The sequence below is a fragment of the Sipha flava genome, unplaced genomic scaffold, assembly GCF_003268045.1.
Source record: "Sipha flava isolate LNK unplaced genomic scaffold, YSA_version1 213_pilon_pilon, whole genome shotgun sequence".
Lineage (NCBI taxonomy): Eukaryota > Metazoa > Arthropoda > Insecta > Hemiptera > Aphididae > Sipha > Sipha flava.
The window spans coordinates 203,593-220,741 of record NW_020272828.1 but is presented as its reverse complement, the minus strand read 5'-3'; the positions used below and the strand labels follow the sequence as shown (position 1 = coordinate 220,741).

The 17,149-nt window shown below is 36.2% G+C and overlaps 1 protein-coding gene across 2 annotated transcripts in view; it reads left to right on the top strand.

The window, feature by feature from the left end:
* The first annotated feature begins 11,206 nt into the window (after positions 1–11,206).
* Positions 11,207–17,149, top strand: part of LOC112682869 — a 131,191-nt gene continuing 125,248 nt past the window's right edge. For both annotated transcript variants that reach the window (XM_025553625.1, XM_025553624.1), the window contains exon 1: positions 11,207–11,536. The gene's annotated coding sequence lies outside the window, so the exon portion shown is untranslated. The remainder of the gene's footprint in view (positions 11,537–17,149) is intronic.

The window sequence follows — 17,149 nt, the reverse complement described above, 5'->3', positions numbered from 1 at the left end:
TACCTCACACGTGTCTATAAATCCATTATTAATGCGCCAGTAGACATGACTCGTAACTGCGACCAGATGTAGTTCACTGAAATTCAAGTTATTCTTTACTAACTCAAATAATTGCATATTTATTATTCAATAAAATTAACTTTTTCTGACTTTTGATTTAAACATCGAGCTGCAGCTGCTAAACCATACACAATATAATATTATAAATGCATCTGGATGATTTATCACTACAATTTGTACGAAAACAGATATTACACTGCGATCAACGGAAATTCAATCCGGCAAAAGCGGTTATGTAATAGGATTTTGTGATCGTGCGATGTCCAGAACATGATATTTACGTGTAAACGTCTGAAAGAAAAATGTACATGCTCTATGAAACATTTGAAACGATTAACCTACTGCTGTAACCATTTTCAGCAAACGAAACTACTTGCGATCCGACACATCGTCTAAGAACGAATCAATTTCAGATCTCCACTTTCAATTCGAATTACCAAACTCCAACGGAATCGAACCGCATACGATTGTTCAATGACGTTAATTGTATAATAACGAACTATCGGATAAAGAGAAGAAATAGAAAACTAACGAATCACGAAAACAGATCGCATATCTGTGCCGATCACGTCTGACATTTTTCGTCCGTGAATCACAGCCGTTGAAAATGTAACGTTAAAATAACAAGACGAGACCACTTTTTCATTTTATTATTATTTGTTTGTTTCTTTAGCGATGTTGATTTGTAGAATTCCGGTGGACTGATAACGGTGACCGTATCGGAAGAAGGTACTTCGCGTGTTTCCGAAGTAATCGAACGTTATTCCTCTCGAAGGGATCACGTAGGCGGCGGCGCGATGGTCGGAGCACCGGGTCTGCAGTGAGGTCGACCGCATATTTCCATACGGCTTCGGGGCACGATAAATCGAATTGACGGTGACGAAGGCACGCGGATTATTACTGATACGTAGTCAACGAGTGCACCGGAAAGAATGGCTGCGTCCGAATTGGGTCCGAAAATAATACTAATTTTAAATTTTGTACGAATTGGGTCCGTGTGAATAAAATGTTTTGTCTGAATTGGGTCCGGGCGTATCAAATGATGCGTTTGAATTGGGTCCATGGTCCACGAATTAGTAATATTATTAAGTACGAATATGGATTAAAGACGTACTTTCTGACAATAAAATGATATCATATCGTAGTAATATACAGTATGAAAATAATATTTTAGATTAGGTATTTTCTGCTATTGAAATAATAATCGATGAACTATTATTAATATTATTAATTATTAAAAATCAGATGGACGACGAACGATTAAAAATTAGAAAAAAAACATTTTTAACCATACCTGTAGTAACTATAGTTATCTATATATTGATGTTATTATAGACAGTCCTAAGTCTGTAAAAATGGGAAGGAATATGTTTTTTATGGGACCCAACTCGTACAGTAGGCTATTTTACACGGGACTCAATTAGTGAACAATCTAAATCATGGGACCCAACTAGTATGCGCCGGAAAAAATTACACAATTATTATTTTTTAACGAGCTAAAATTAGCGTTGATGTACAGGTAATGGGAAAAATGTTTTGTTATTTTATTATGTCCACCATTTTGTTAATATACATTTTTTTTTTTTTTAATTTAATCGAAACATTTACAAAAAATATTAATAATAATAAATAAATCCAAGTGGACTTTCGCACTACGGTTCTTGCAATACATCGTTGAAATAGGATACACGAATGAAAAACTCGTAGTCGTGACAATGCTTCGAATGAGAACGGTAATGCAACTGGAGAAAATTAAAAGTCATTTTAAACGACCGGATTTAGATAAAATGTCTTTAATCCGTCCTCGCTCGGCCGAGCAATTTCAGAAAATAAACTGTACGCTGTTTTCATGCGATAAAAGGAAATTGTCTTCTCGTAAAACGATATGTTGTGCAATACAAAACTGACAAGTACATATTATTATCCAGTTCGTTTTCATTGTACAGGTTTTGCCCTCAGAATCGTTCACATATCATAATTATATCATTTGACAAATAATAAAATACAAAATTATTTTTGATTCTATAAATCGAGATGCCACTGACAGTTATTACAAGTACGGTTGTAAATCGTAATAAAAATGTGAATTAATGCAAATAAAAGCGGTTGACAATTATTTTAAAAATTTAAAAAAATGAATAATATTTGAAACATCGTAAATTTCATTACGAAATTTAAAGTACTATTATGAATTGGCAATGAATAACATATTAGTATAAAACGAATTTATAAGAAAGACGTGCAAAATAAATCAGCTGCAAAAAGACTAAGACTCTTTGGTCGGATGGAACTCCACGGTAAGGCGCGATACAGGGATAGATAAATGATTGTAGTGTTGATCTTTTAAACTTGAAGCCAATGTACAAAAGAACGATTGTGAGTGAAAATGGTGGGATGGATAAGTTTATTTTTCTGAAGATCGCTGGTATGGTATAGTAAAAGAATCGAATTTCTTAAAAAACCTAATAGTTAGGTTGAAATTTTAATGTTTTAACTTTCGCAATGCCGAAAAATAAATAATGTATCTAACATTTTGGAAAATCATAAATGTTGAGTAGGTATCTTAAATATGGTATCTATAAACAGTAAAAACTTCATAAAATACTTCGAATATATAAAATATGTTGAAGTAATTAACTAATATAACTGAAAGGGAATTCGCTGAAGTATCCAATTTCGTCAAAATTTCATTTCGATACAATTATAAATCGTTTTTGCTATTTTCCGGTAATTTTTGATTTTTAAGCTATTCTTACGAAGGAAATTACATGAAATATCTTGAATGCAATTTTCAAGCCCTTAGTAAAAAAAATTGAAAATTTTATAAACTATTCTTATATTATACCACTTCATTAACATTTTATACTTAAGAGCTCATTCATTTTTTTTTTTATTTTTTTTTTGATTAGTTATATACATGTATGTATAAGGAAATTTGGATTTATTTTTCAAGGTTTTCTATCAAATCAAAACTATTAAATTTTTATAATTTATGAAAAACAAATTAATACAATAAGTAATACAATATAATTCATTAACCCTTCATTCTCCTTCTAAAATTTTAGTCTCGTTTATTCAGAGCTTATACTATTATTTTTTATCATTGTATATCATTTGTTCTTGTATTATAGGGTTCGCCCCGTATTTTTAAATAAAATAAAAATATAATAATAAAAAAAAAAAAATAATAATAATGAATCATCATAAATAGCTAAAAAGAAATATATATATTTTTTTGATGACTATACCTACCATTTACAGAAATCGGTGATAAAAGCATCCCGTGATATGTTTATTACGGAAACACGTAAAATGTATCGATGTGCTTTGGGTAATAACTGGAACGTGCGTTTTACATGTTAGGGATTGTGAACAAATGTCTTTTCCTCAAGTCGAGATCAGAGCCTCTTACGAGATAATATTTATTACGATTTTGGTACATAGAAGATATTACGACATCCACCTATCTTATCATTATCGTTGGAATTCAGAGTGTTTTGTTTACATTTCAATTACGTAAAGGATTAAAATTCACATACGAAATAATCTCAGAGGTGGAGGAGTAGGGCCTGGACTATATGGTCTCCTTCCCCTCTCCCGTGCAGTTAAGATCATTGGCGTGACGGTCAGCACGCACTGACACGGAGTTGCGCGTGTATGACGAGTGTAGAAATCGATTGCTGTTCGGCCGAAAGTATAAAACGGACATCCGACAGAGCAGGACCCGCAGGGATTTTATTCGCCAACCGTACACAGTGCGTTTTATTAGCGATGACGGTAATAGACGGTTATAGGAATATTTTTTTTTTTTACGAAGCTCGGTCACAGGGTTGGCTTTAGTTTTCCGATCCGCTCAATCGTAAATGTCTAAAAACTGGTACTCAAGTAACTTGTTTGGTGACCCATCCTGTTGTATTTGTGTGGTCAGCAGCCGTGGTTGGTATTCACATGCCGCCACGGTGTTGATCAATATTTATGGTTGTGCGCGGACGACCAACAGTCAACGTACGGTGTAAACGCGATTATCGTACGGTAAAAAATTGATATCGATAAAAAAGCGATCGTCGTTAAAGTAAATAGTTTTATTTTTTATTTATTTATTTTTTTTTATATATTAACGATCTATATCAAAAGATACGGTGCATATTATATTCGGAAGTAATTAAAGTAATGGATTTCAATGTTCAAACGAAAAAAGAAAATTAACCACTGATTCTGCAAATGTGAAAAAAGCATTAGTTACTGAGTAGTAATTTCGAGTTTATTGATAATTTTTATTTTTTATTTTAGATATAAGGTCTTTCTGTTTCCTATTCAGTCTACCGTATGTGTTACGACGTATATATATATATATATATATATATATGTAGTTTTGGGTGTTTTCAGCAAAAGATCTTATCGTTTTCGTAACGGTTTGGATCACAGTGAATCGTCTGCAATACGAGTTGTGTTTCGATTCCAACAATCACTTGTAACAAGACGTCCGCATCGACGTTGTACGACTGCTCGATCGTATACCGCGATGTATGTGCAGAATACAAACGGTACTCGTTTTTATTTGTAAAACATAATCCGTTCTGGAACGCATCCATCATTTCGAAACTCGACGAATTATTCCGTTATTATCGTGCGCGATAAATACCATAAACGTAAATTTCACGTATTCCGGCCATAACGTTATCGTTTCGACGAAAGAAAAAAAAAACACGTTAGCACATACTGCACGGAGCGAATTTATTCGAACAGTATTAAGAATTCGGTATTTTACACGCGTGTGCAACCATAGAAAAAAATATAGTTTAACGCACGCCAAACGCACGCCACGGAGTATCCCACGACGGTTTAATATATAATTTAAAGTGGAGGCGTAATGGAGTTTGCATTACTTTTAGCACTTGCAAACGGTAAATCTTCGTGGGACACGTTGTAGTGCATGCACAGACGCAATTAGGGTCGACACACCGAATCAGTCATAAATCCCCGCGTGTTAAATCGGAACTGTTATTGCTCGTTGCTGTGAAATATTTTTAGTATCGAGCAGATCGATTGAATCGAATACATAACATTGTACCTAAACATCGGTTGCATTTGTATTGTAAAATTGTTGAACTATACACTAGGTAACTATGATGCGACAGATTAACCATAATAATGAAATACGTATTAAAATAGCCCGTACAGTGATGCATGATACCGTGTCACCTAATGCGAAAATTGCAATCATTTGAATTATTTATAATTTATTTTTACAGATTAACTTTTATTTATTCCCGTAACATTCCCGACAGAATTGTGTAGCGATAATATAACATAAACATCGCGTAGTTATTACTAATCAACTGTGAATTTCGTTCCGTACGTTGAATAATATTGTTTCTTCCTTAGATATATAATTTTAATCGTTAAAAATAATGTCCATCCTGTGTGCCCCTTGAATATCGATTGAATCAACAAACGACATAGTTAGAGGCTCTAACTAACTTAGAGCACCTCCGAGTGTTTTTTTTTATTAAATTTTGTCGACTTTACAGATACTTAAAACAACTCATTGTTAATCGTTCAAACTAAAGCTGCAGTAGTATAAAAAAAATCTTAAAAATCCGTTCGTACGTGCGGGGAAAAAAAAACTAAGAAATAAATACAAAGTACTAGTAATAGCATACCGATGTTGAAACGGGACTTACGGATAATCGTACATCGATAGCTAAAACCTTTACCCCCCTATACTTACCTACACCAAGACATCGTTTGAAAGCGAATCGCAGATCATTTATAAGCTTTTTCATGGCTCCTCGTACAATTCTGAATAATTGGTTCATCGATTCTTTTCACGAACATGTAATTCTTTACGTGCAATCAACCCACAAACGATGTCATTTATCCATCTATTTTTTTTTCTTTCGATTATTATTGACTTTTAATTTGCTCGAGCTAACTGTTAACATATGCGTACACAGGTCTGACCAAAGCAATTATTGCTATGACTGTTATAACTGAAATATTAAAAAACACATTTTGTGTGTTTAACTACATATTTACGCCGTGGACCTGCACATTTTCCCGACGGAAATATTTCCCTAGGTAACACTAAAAACCATTAAAACAAAATAAAAGAATAGATTTACAGAGATATCTTCATTGTCGGGAAAACACAATGCACCAACCTCTAAGTCATAAAGTCGGTAGTAATTACTCGAAACTCGATTCATAGTAGATTTTGCGATTTTTTTTTTTTTTTTCATCACGCATGCGTCTATATAAAAGCATAATAATACGAAAAAACTTAATGGCACACTCAGTGTGTATACGGAACACCACGATGTGATAATGTAGCATTTCGTAATATAAACGTTAGGTTAACGATTTGGTTGATTTTAATTCTTAAATTTTTGTTCATACTTTTGAATTCCTAATAAGACCATCTGTAACTGTAATTATTCTACGTTATTATTTTATTATTATTTAATTATTTTTTTATTATTTTTTTATTTTACATCTATTAAATACACACACAAAATCTTGGTGCAAAATGTTCTCGAATAGATCCAGTCATTTAAATCGCGAAAATAGTCGAAGATATTATCCATGTGTATACACAAATACAAAAAAAAAAAAAAAACAGCGATATATATTTTATCTTTTTTCATTTGTATGAAACGAACATTTATCCAACTGAACTCTGCAGCTCATACTCAACGGATTACACTGTTATTTTATTGTAGGTCATTTTTCCACTTGGAGCTGATTTTCGATGATCGTAGTTCTATTTCCAACAATTTTGGTTAAAAAACATAATGCTTTGGATAAATCGTTAACTTTTTCAAAACTCCGATAAAATGGTCAAATTAAAAAGGCTGCATATGCGTTGAAAAGAAAACAACTCTTTGATTATTTTTATTTAAATTCTGTGTAATTAACGAAAGATAAAAAAATCAAAAAATTTATTTACAATATTTATTATTGTTAAGATAGTCTCAGTTCATTCCACCGAGTACTATCAGTTTAACTTTAATGCGCAATGATCACAGCACATACTGACAGGTGTGTCGATCAACCCTGATTTATATTCAGCAGTTTCCGCAGTCGTGAAATGTTGGAAACATGGTGGCTATAAGAAAATAATTAAACAAAAATAAACGAACTAGTGCATATTTTCAAACATTTTTAAAGTATAAAATAAAAATAAAAGAATATATCCAGACACGGAGTTATCATTTCCATGAGTTACCATCAATATCAGTTATCAGTTAACCGACATTCAATGAGTAATGAAATTATAATTTAAGTTATCGTATTATTCGACTGTACTCTAATAATGTTTAGTATTATATTTACCGATGACGGTCGCCACGAAGCGTCTTCCATTTCATCGCTGTTTGCCGGGATGGTTATGATCGAGCCAGCGTCGGAACCGGGACAAATCTAATTGAAAATTAAAAAGCAAAATGTATTTATTTTTTTTTTTTCATGTACTATATATTTTTGTAGTATACATTTTTCATCATATCCATACACGATGCGCGTATAAACTATTTATAGAATACAAAATATATCAAAAAAACGTTAAGAAAATAAAAAATATATCGAAAATTCTGTAAAAAAAAAAAAACAATTGAAGTTGCAGACGCTCCCGTAATACACACAAAATCAAATCGACTTAGTTTATGAATATAATAATAATATTATTAACGTACAACGTCCTCGGGTCCGCGTTCCTCGCTTTTCACCAAACGGTTCAGCCAATCGCGGCAGTACATCTGTCGCATCGCCAACTCGTCGTCGGACCGTATCTGTTAAAATAAGTTTTTAATCAGATGTATATTTCTCCAAACCATCTTGTAAGTGACCGTAATCACCGTCGTGAGATATTGGAAACGATTTCAACGAAATCAAAGAGATCAAATATTCTAATACGAACGGTACCTTTGTGGTAGAACAAGTCGACTTATTTTGGGACGTTGACGGACCAGCGGGAACTGTCCGACGCCGCGCGAGTCGGTCGACTCGTGGACGGTTACGGACGGGTCCGGTGGTTGCGGGGCGCGGATCGACGCTCGGTGGACGGCGAACGGGTTCGTTGGCCACACGGCGCGGATCGTAAACAGGCAACAGCGGTGCTCCGGTACGCGACGAAGAGAGCAGGGTGGTCAGCGAAGCAATCATGTTGGCCGACGCGTCCCTACACCCTCGCTCGTACGCGGCCAACATCACGTCGTCGGCACTTACACGGTCCAAGTCCATGTCGGTGTCGGTGTCGTCGGACAAGACGAACGTTGGTGGGGGCGGCGGCGGCCGCGGCGGCCGCGGCCGCGGTGTCTGCGGCGAGGACGAACGCGAAGGTCCGTTGCTCGCGACAGCTCTCCTCTTTCCGGTCATCTCGAATTCCGGTGCGTTTTGATCGACGAAGTACATTTTCGTGACGGTGTCAGAAACGGTTGTGAGAATTTAATGTAGAATTAAACAAACAATAACAGTCCGGTACCCGAGTCGGAAGCGCGACGTCGGGTCTTTGCTACCAACCTGACCTGTACACCGTTGTCATCTTCCCATGTACCCGAACGTTAAATAACGGTATTCAACGATCGGTCACCTGTTAACCGTGTACAGGCGTTGCGAATGAAAATGCCCAATTTAGGTGGTTGGTCCCGCGGTGGGCAGTGGTGCACTGGTACCAGGTTAGTTAGAGTGCACGTAAAGGACAAGACAGAACCGCAAAGGCCGAGTCGCAGATCGGTCATCATGACTGCCCCAAGATGTAGATGGGAGGAGTGTGATGAAAATGCTCGAAAGTTCGAGACGTTCATGGTACAATTTACGATACGCTATGGCGCGAAAATTCAAACCGTTGTGGTTCTTAATCAAATACACTTAAATTTAGATCAGATTTAGAAAAAGAGCAGACCGTCTGGAAAATAATAAGTAGTTCGTGAACGGGTTACTGCAAAGGACCTTAAATGTTTGCAAAACTACTAATTTCCCATTTGGCCTAAGACATATTATGTCTGACCGTTGACATCGTGAGATTTCTCCCCCCTAGTTGTTCAATAATGAATTTAATGATTTATATAACTTCGGTATTTCAGCCGATTTGACAAAAAAAATAAAATCGAGAAAAATGTTAAAAATTTTATTTCAAAAAAATTGTTTTATAAATTACTCCAGAATATATAAAAAAAATTTTCTGAGTTATAAATGGTTAATTACGTGGTAAATATTTTTGTAAAATTAATTTATGAATTTTCTGATTTAATATAGATGCTCGAGCTACTTAGAATAGGAGGAAAATCGGTTAAACAAATGTTACAAAAAATGATGAAAAATTTTTTTTTGGATTTTGTTTTAAAAGATTTTACATACCATGGATTAAGAAATAAATATAATTTTACTTCATTATTGATCAACAGAGTAATTTTTGGTAATTTTATTAAGTAAATTATTAATTGATGAATATTAACTATAGTAATAATAATGAATTTTAGATGCTACAAAACAATCTGCAGCCGCAGTCTTCGATACCGAACCGATATCGTGTACACGGAAAATTGAATGTTTCCAATTACTTTATTTGTTTATTATTAAATATTTAGATCAATATCTGCGCACAAAGTTCAAAAAAAAAAAAAAAAAAAAAAAATAAACCACACAAATTGGTCGAGTAAAACCTCGGATATAACTGTCGTAAAAATCACCTTTCCTTTCAACAATATGATAAGTATGGATCGCTACGCGATGAATGGAACGTTCAATAATTTTTACTGCCCAAGCGGAAAGATCTGAATGCCGTGTAAGACGTTTTCACATCAAAAACAATGCCGATATGAATATAATAACAAACTCGTATAACGGGGCACGGGGCGGAAAAAAATACGCGCACTTACGATGGAAAACTAAAACCGATTAAATCGCTTGCGCAGTTGACTATCAAAGGATTACAGGTGCGTTGATCGTGTCGCTTGCACGGTGCGTGAAGAGCACTTAATCGCTTATGCACACGTTTAATATTATATGAATTCGTAAGTGCTCGAAATGTAGATCTCCTAATAAGGATGTAATATTTTTATTTTATTATTATTATTAATAATAACGATGGCCGTAAGTTACTGCAAAATCAATATAATTAAATAAAAATAATTTGCATTCCCGCCCGAATGTATTTAATCCGGAGAAACGTTTCCGTTTTGTCTTTAGCTTTATTAGTACTTCACTCTATGGAACTACCATTTCCTTTACGAAAGTAGCACATATGGTATCGGGGATAGTTTAGCGAATTCGATACGAGATAGAAAGTGCGTGTATGCGTTAGAGAAAGAGAAAAATTGTAAAGGACAACAAGGCAACTTCTCCTGTATTTCGTTTAATACACACCAATATTATATGCCATGTCGCTGTATACGTAAACGTATAAGACATTTTAGTTACAAGACAGGTTTAAAAATATTGTCCGCTATTCGAAAATACTAATACCGCTTGTCGAAAAAAAAAATGTGAAAAAGCGGTTTCTATCGTTGAACGCGACGAATGCTCGTTTAAATACAAGTATGAAAATGTTTTAAAGGATCACTACCCTTGAGGGAGTCGTCCGAGTCTAATACAGAGTCACCAATCATTTTACACCAATAGTTATAGAATATGTATACTATTGTATATTGTCATCGAGACGAGTACGTCTGCGGAAACGGGAGAAGAAGTTAACGGATCCGAAAAGGTCATTCTAAGGTCACACTACTTGGACCGCTACGGGTTTCGGTTAAATCTCAACGTTATGCATTTCGAACCGACCAGGTCCGTGATGATCTTTTGACGAGAACACCGGCGACGAACGTCCTTCGAGCGATGACGTACAGTTTACCATCCCTACGGGATCGGAAAACAACGCCGGTGTTCGCACGTTAGATGCGCGAACGGTCACCTGTTCATCTCGTTGATTTCCTCCCCCGTCGGTCGTGATTGTTGGTTATCGTATTTAATTTTTTTTTTTTTTATTATCGTTATTACAGCGACGGCGGCTAACGTCATCCGCGGAGCGGTTAGGTTAGGTTGTGCTCGCGTCGAGGGGGTTGCGCAGAATCCGCTACCGCCGCGGGAGAGACGGGTGGGTGCGTGTGTGTTGTGCGCGCTCGCGATTCCCGCGGAGACCGGAGCGAGCGCCGGCAGTCGGTACGCGGTCGCCGGACACGTCGTGCGCCCGAGATCCTTTCGTCGCCGTTCGGTGCACACACACACACACACACACACACACACACACACACATTCACATACATACACGTTTTCGCCGAGAGACACACGTCGTCGCGGTAACGGCACGATCAACCCTACCCCACACGAGTCTCCTGGAGCACACACGCCCCCGTGTCCGCGACCATGGACCACAGTCACAGCCATCGGACAGCCGCGCGACCCCGTCACCGCCGACCACTCGTCCAGTTCGTCGTCGTCGTCCGCTGTTGAAATCCAACATCATCGCACATCCGACGAGGTGAGTTTTGTCCGGCAGGGCATTTTCACGTCTTTGGGGTGAGGGGGGGGATTAATGTAACGTCGGGGTTGATGAAATGAAAAACAAACGTCATGGAAATCAGAGACGAAACAGCGCTTTCACCTCGAGATTTTTAATTTTTTTTGGGGGGGAGACGTTTTCGAACCCTTAAGCCCTCCCTCCGGCTACATCAATGCACCAATACGATCGATAACGATGTATACGGGTGATTCCCGTGGGACAGTTTTTATTCTCATCGAGTTTTTTTCGACGTAACGGCGTTACGCATTTACACGTTACTGTTCGTTTCGGTACCGCAGTATGGCCAGCACTGTTCCGTGCTCTGATGCCGAACTACCGTTAAAACTCCTCCGACCTCCCACAATCGACAACCAAACCGATCACATGTCTCGCTCCATTATCCTTTTTTATGCGGACGCAAGTGCAAGTTTCGCAGGGAATAGGACGACAGACTCGCGGAAAGAATAAGACACTTTATTTTTCCACGCACATGATTAACAACAATTCATTGGGGTGATCCTGCGTTTTTATAATATCTAGTTTAAACGAATCGCGCGAATACCTATTACCACTTTGGGCTCTAAAAAAAAACCGTTGAATCGAATCATTTCCAATACGACCCACGGAAAATATAATAATTTCGGTTTTCACCACGATGTGAAAACTTGCACTGCGCTGTGCAAAACCACTATACCCAAAAGGTCACGTTCGATTCGATCCCGTCCCTAATTATACTATCCGGAAATCGTATGTGTGCACATACGTATATTGACTGTGAACAAGCCTGAAACTTGTCTGAATGAGAAACTAGAATCTAGTTAGTTTTTAAAGAGTAAAATGTCAAAAAACTAAATTAACACGTTTTGATTTGTGGCATTCCGCGCACGTTACTTTTCCAATTAGTACCCGTCACAGCTGAAAAGCCAAATTATAGCCGGTCAGAACTCAATATTTTATCGAGGGGGAAAAAAAAAGGCCCTTAATGAAAGAAAATACTATGGCAACCTTATAGTTTGAACTTTGAAAATCAACACTGCCACAGCATTCGGTATGCGCGTGGGTTGGCCAACTGCAGTTTTGATCGTTGTTGTATTAATCTCGCATGACAATTTGACGGCCATTGATCAAAATACAACGCACTTGAATTTCGACCGAAAACGAACGCCGAAGAAACAAATTTTTCAACGCTATTGTGCGTCGATCCGAGTACACTGTCAAAAGAATGTGTGGTCAATTTAATAATCGCGTAAGCGGTCTCGCCAATATACTGATTGTTATAGCGTTTTAGAACTTGAGACATTTTCTTACACCGCGAAGAAAAACTTTACACCGTAACCTTGCATCAACACTAATATTTCAGTTATTTCGGTAGTGTTTCGGTGAGGGCACGCGTCGACGTTGATCGGTAATTGAAAATATGCACATGTTTGTTCGTAAGACCTTAAAACACATCTTGATTAATCTCTAACACCCGGCCATCCCGTATAATCATATTGCAGTTTCATAGTTAATTTTACACATTTATGCGCACATCGATGGCCAACTGAACTGTTTGAAAACTAATCAGCCAAAAGAGTTGACGGCTGTGTTACACTGTGTTACCGGCGCTATTTGGTGAAAAAAAAAAATCATAACATTCATAAAATGTTCGTTGATCAAAAGTTTTGAAGGAATTCAATTACAATTTTCTTTTTTTTGTAGAAAATCAAACAGGAAAATTTCGAAAATTGATTTACATGTTGTATCGCGTAATTTAAGAAGAGAAAAAAAACATAAAATCTAATGAATTTAATGATAATTTATTATTGTAATTTTTAAGCGCAAACCAACGATTATTAAATGTTATGTTATTACGTTCGACCATTGTGCTCGAACTTTAAATATTTAAAACCATTAAAAACCATAACGTATGATGATGTAGCGAATTATACATATTTTATTAGGCACTTCAAAAACGGAAAAGATAATTCGACAAGAATCTACTTATTGAAAAACTAATGAGCGCTTATAAAGATATATTATAATATTCATTTTTATTCTTTAAGAAAAATAATTGGCAGTTAGGTTATTAATAAGAATGTATAATCATTTCCACTGCGAACACAAGCTCGGGGCATTAAAAACAATTGACAACTCGATAGTTTCGCGGCTACAATAAAATATTATTATGCGCTGTAGAATGAAAGCTTAGAGCAACGCAAATAATAAATAGCGAACCTAATCTAACCGTATTGCGTTTACGTGTACTCTGCTGAAGGACGATCATCATCAATAAATAACCACGCGCAGCTTTCAATCTCGTTTCCAACTGCAGCGCATCGCGTCGAATAATATTAGTGTTGCGAAATAATTTATATATTTCAGTTCAACCATTAACGACCGTTTGCAGTTGGAATATTGGTTTACGGTTATCAAAAAATTGCGGCATAATATATTTAGTTTTACGTCCTTGTGGACTGCGAGTTCCTCGCCGATTTTATTTCAAAAACAACAATAATAATCGTTCAGTAATAATGATGAGTCGACATTACATGGTCGGCCATAACAATGTCTTTGCGACGAAACATTTAACAGAAAAATTACGCGTAAACAGGCAACTGTCCGATCACTGTGTGTAACGTAGACAACAAAGATATTTCAATTATTATTTTTTACCACTATCACCATGATACCGTACTTTACAGACAATCTAATGAAATGTTATGGAAACGAAATATTGATTAAATACCGTAGACGATTGTATGAAATTATCTTGTAGAACACTCTATGAGCATATGCATTGATTGACTAAAAAAAAAAAAAATCGATCAACATCAGCAGCATTCCGGTCTCGAGTTAGTCGGGGTGGTTAACAAGCTACGGTAAAAATCTCGAAGGGAAAAAAAATACCAAAGAAAAATGTTGACGAATAAATATATGTTCGTGGATAGTTTAACTTCATTGAAAAGCCAAAAGACATCGTAATTACGTAATAATTTAATAATATAAGAAAGTCGATGGTTTTAAGAAAAGAATTTTTACGGGAAAAAGCTGTTTGGCCATTATTTTTTCATAAAGCATTGCCCTGGAGACATGAAAATTCCTGAACGAATTTCATTAGTAAAGGGTTCTCAGACTATGACCCGGGATAGTAGAAAAAATTGTTGGAGTTAATTTTTGCGCAACAATACAATGACGCAACGAAGTACTTTTTTCCTCCTCTTCTTTTTCTTCTTATTTTTCTGTTATTCTTTTTCATTTCCCGCTTTTTCTTGGTTGCTTTCCTTTTTTTCTTTTTTCATCCATTCTCTCTCTCTGTCTCTGTCTCAGTCCCCCTCTCTTTCTTTCTCTCTCTATTTACGACGCCTACCCGACTTGGAAACCTAAACGGTCCCAAACGGCCCAGGAGTTTTAATAATAATAATAATAACAGTTAAATAAACGGTCATAATAATGATAATAACCGCAAAGTTGGCGGTAACAGTCGCTTTAACACTGGCATACGGGAGAAAAAAAACCCTTTGAACACTCGACGGACTGTTTGAAATTCTCGAACGATTCGTGCGTTCACATTTACATAAACGTCGCGGCGTGCTTATCCCTGGGTCATCGCGACGGTTCCGGAACTTTGACGATTGTACTGCGCCGGGCCCAGTGACCGTCGGTCCTTGAGATCGTCTCGATTAACCGCGGTAATCGTGTGGTAAAGTTAACCCGAGGGTTTACATCGTCGCGTTCGCAAATCGTAAACGCGATCGGTGTCGAGCGAAACAATTTTAATGAACGATAAATGCGTTACAAGCATTGCGAAACGTCGATTCGAAGTTAGACGGTTTGCCGTTGCGTTCCTAATCCAATACGTTTTATTAGTTCATAGCATCGATTTGCAAAATTGTCGCGCCGAGCACTGAAAAACAAGCGTGTTCGATTTATGTAAAGTATTTTAACCCTCGATTCCATAAGTGCAGTACACTTCGACATTACATTTTTTTTTTTTTAATATAAACACTAAGATCATTTACTGCTGGAGGAGGGAAATTAATATTCATCGCTGTTACCGCATACTATCCGGGATATCAACCTTAAAAATGTATAAGCTATTTAAATTATAATGTATTGTTTTGAAAAATAATCCAAAACGTTGTTTGGACATTTTCGTTTGATACGTTTCTAACAAATTACAGTTTACTTCTATTTACGGTCATTTAAAGTTTGGGTGGGTGAAGTGGTGAAGTGGTAATTTTATCTTCAAGCACATTTTCTATTTCTTCGCCTTCGTGTCTACACTTTAAACGGTTTTAACTGGTATAAACTATACGCTCAGCATACGTCGGGGCGAGTACACGAAAAAATAATCCGTATTATAATTTTTAGACGAAAAGTTGAAGAAGTTATTTGAATTATTTCTTTGTGACGCAATAAATAAATTTTATTTTATAGAACAAAAATATACCTCAAGTTTTAAAATAAACTGTTTGCTTTAACAGAGATGCCCTGTTAAGACAGCACGTAATGCGTACGGTTTTTTTTCTGTTTTTCATCGACCTAAGTACCATAACGCCTGAAATGATTACTTGAACTCGTGTCGGATTTACTATATCCATTCCATACGGATACATCAACGTTTACTTATTATATAAATCGCATTCGATCGCCGACCCGGAATATTGATCGTCTTCAATAGCGCACGTAACTGTACAACAATATTCAATATATTATTACCATATCCCGAGGACTTCGCAAAGTTCGTGTGCGTAAAACGCGAACAAATATCCTTTACGTATATAAAATAACCGATCACTTATCAAAGCTCCTTTGGTACACGAACAATGCATTGTAAACTTGGCACCATCTACGTCCTTTGTATATTTTTAACGCCCAGTCTGTACGTATATTATACATGTGTGTGTGCGCGCGCGTATATAAAAAAAAAAAAAAAATACAGTCATTTATTCACATAAAGTTTGAAACGAAATCCGCGAAAGCGTAAACTTTTGAACCGTGGTAGAACGTTCGTGGTGTAATAATATATAAATATATTGTAATATTGGACGCACTTAAAACAAATATATTGAAAAATATCGTAAAACGCTATAAACATTAATACTACGATTTCGACGAATTAAATTCGGTTCCGTTCGGAACAACAGTAATACAATCGATGAGATCGTATCTGTTTTCTTATTTTATTTTGTTCGAGTTCGTGTTTTACAGACGTTTTGTCGCGTTATTTTTATAAAAGTATAATGGAATATCCGAACCGAAATATTATTTAACAATATCTTTCAACGTAGTACCGAACAAAAACGATTAATCCACGTAGGTTTTATGTCATAAACGTGCATAATCACCGGCCATGGCCAAACCGTAAATTGCATTTGGTTCCTCGAAAATTTTAATAGTTAAATGTGTGGGTGCTGACGTGTGAATTAGATAAAACGGGTGTTTTACAGCTCTAATTTAGTATTATTATTATTACTTTGTTTCGTGAATTTTTACTATCAAATACATTAATTACTATTTACAGCTAATACATTTAGCGAGCGAAACCCCTCCCCCCTCCGATAATGAATTTCAAAGTTGTAAAAAACCACTACTCTGTAATCACATTAA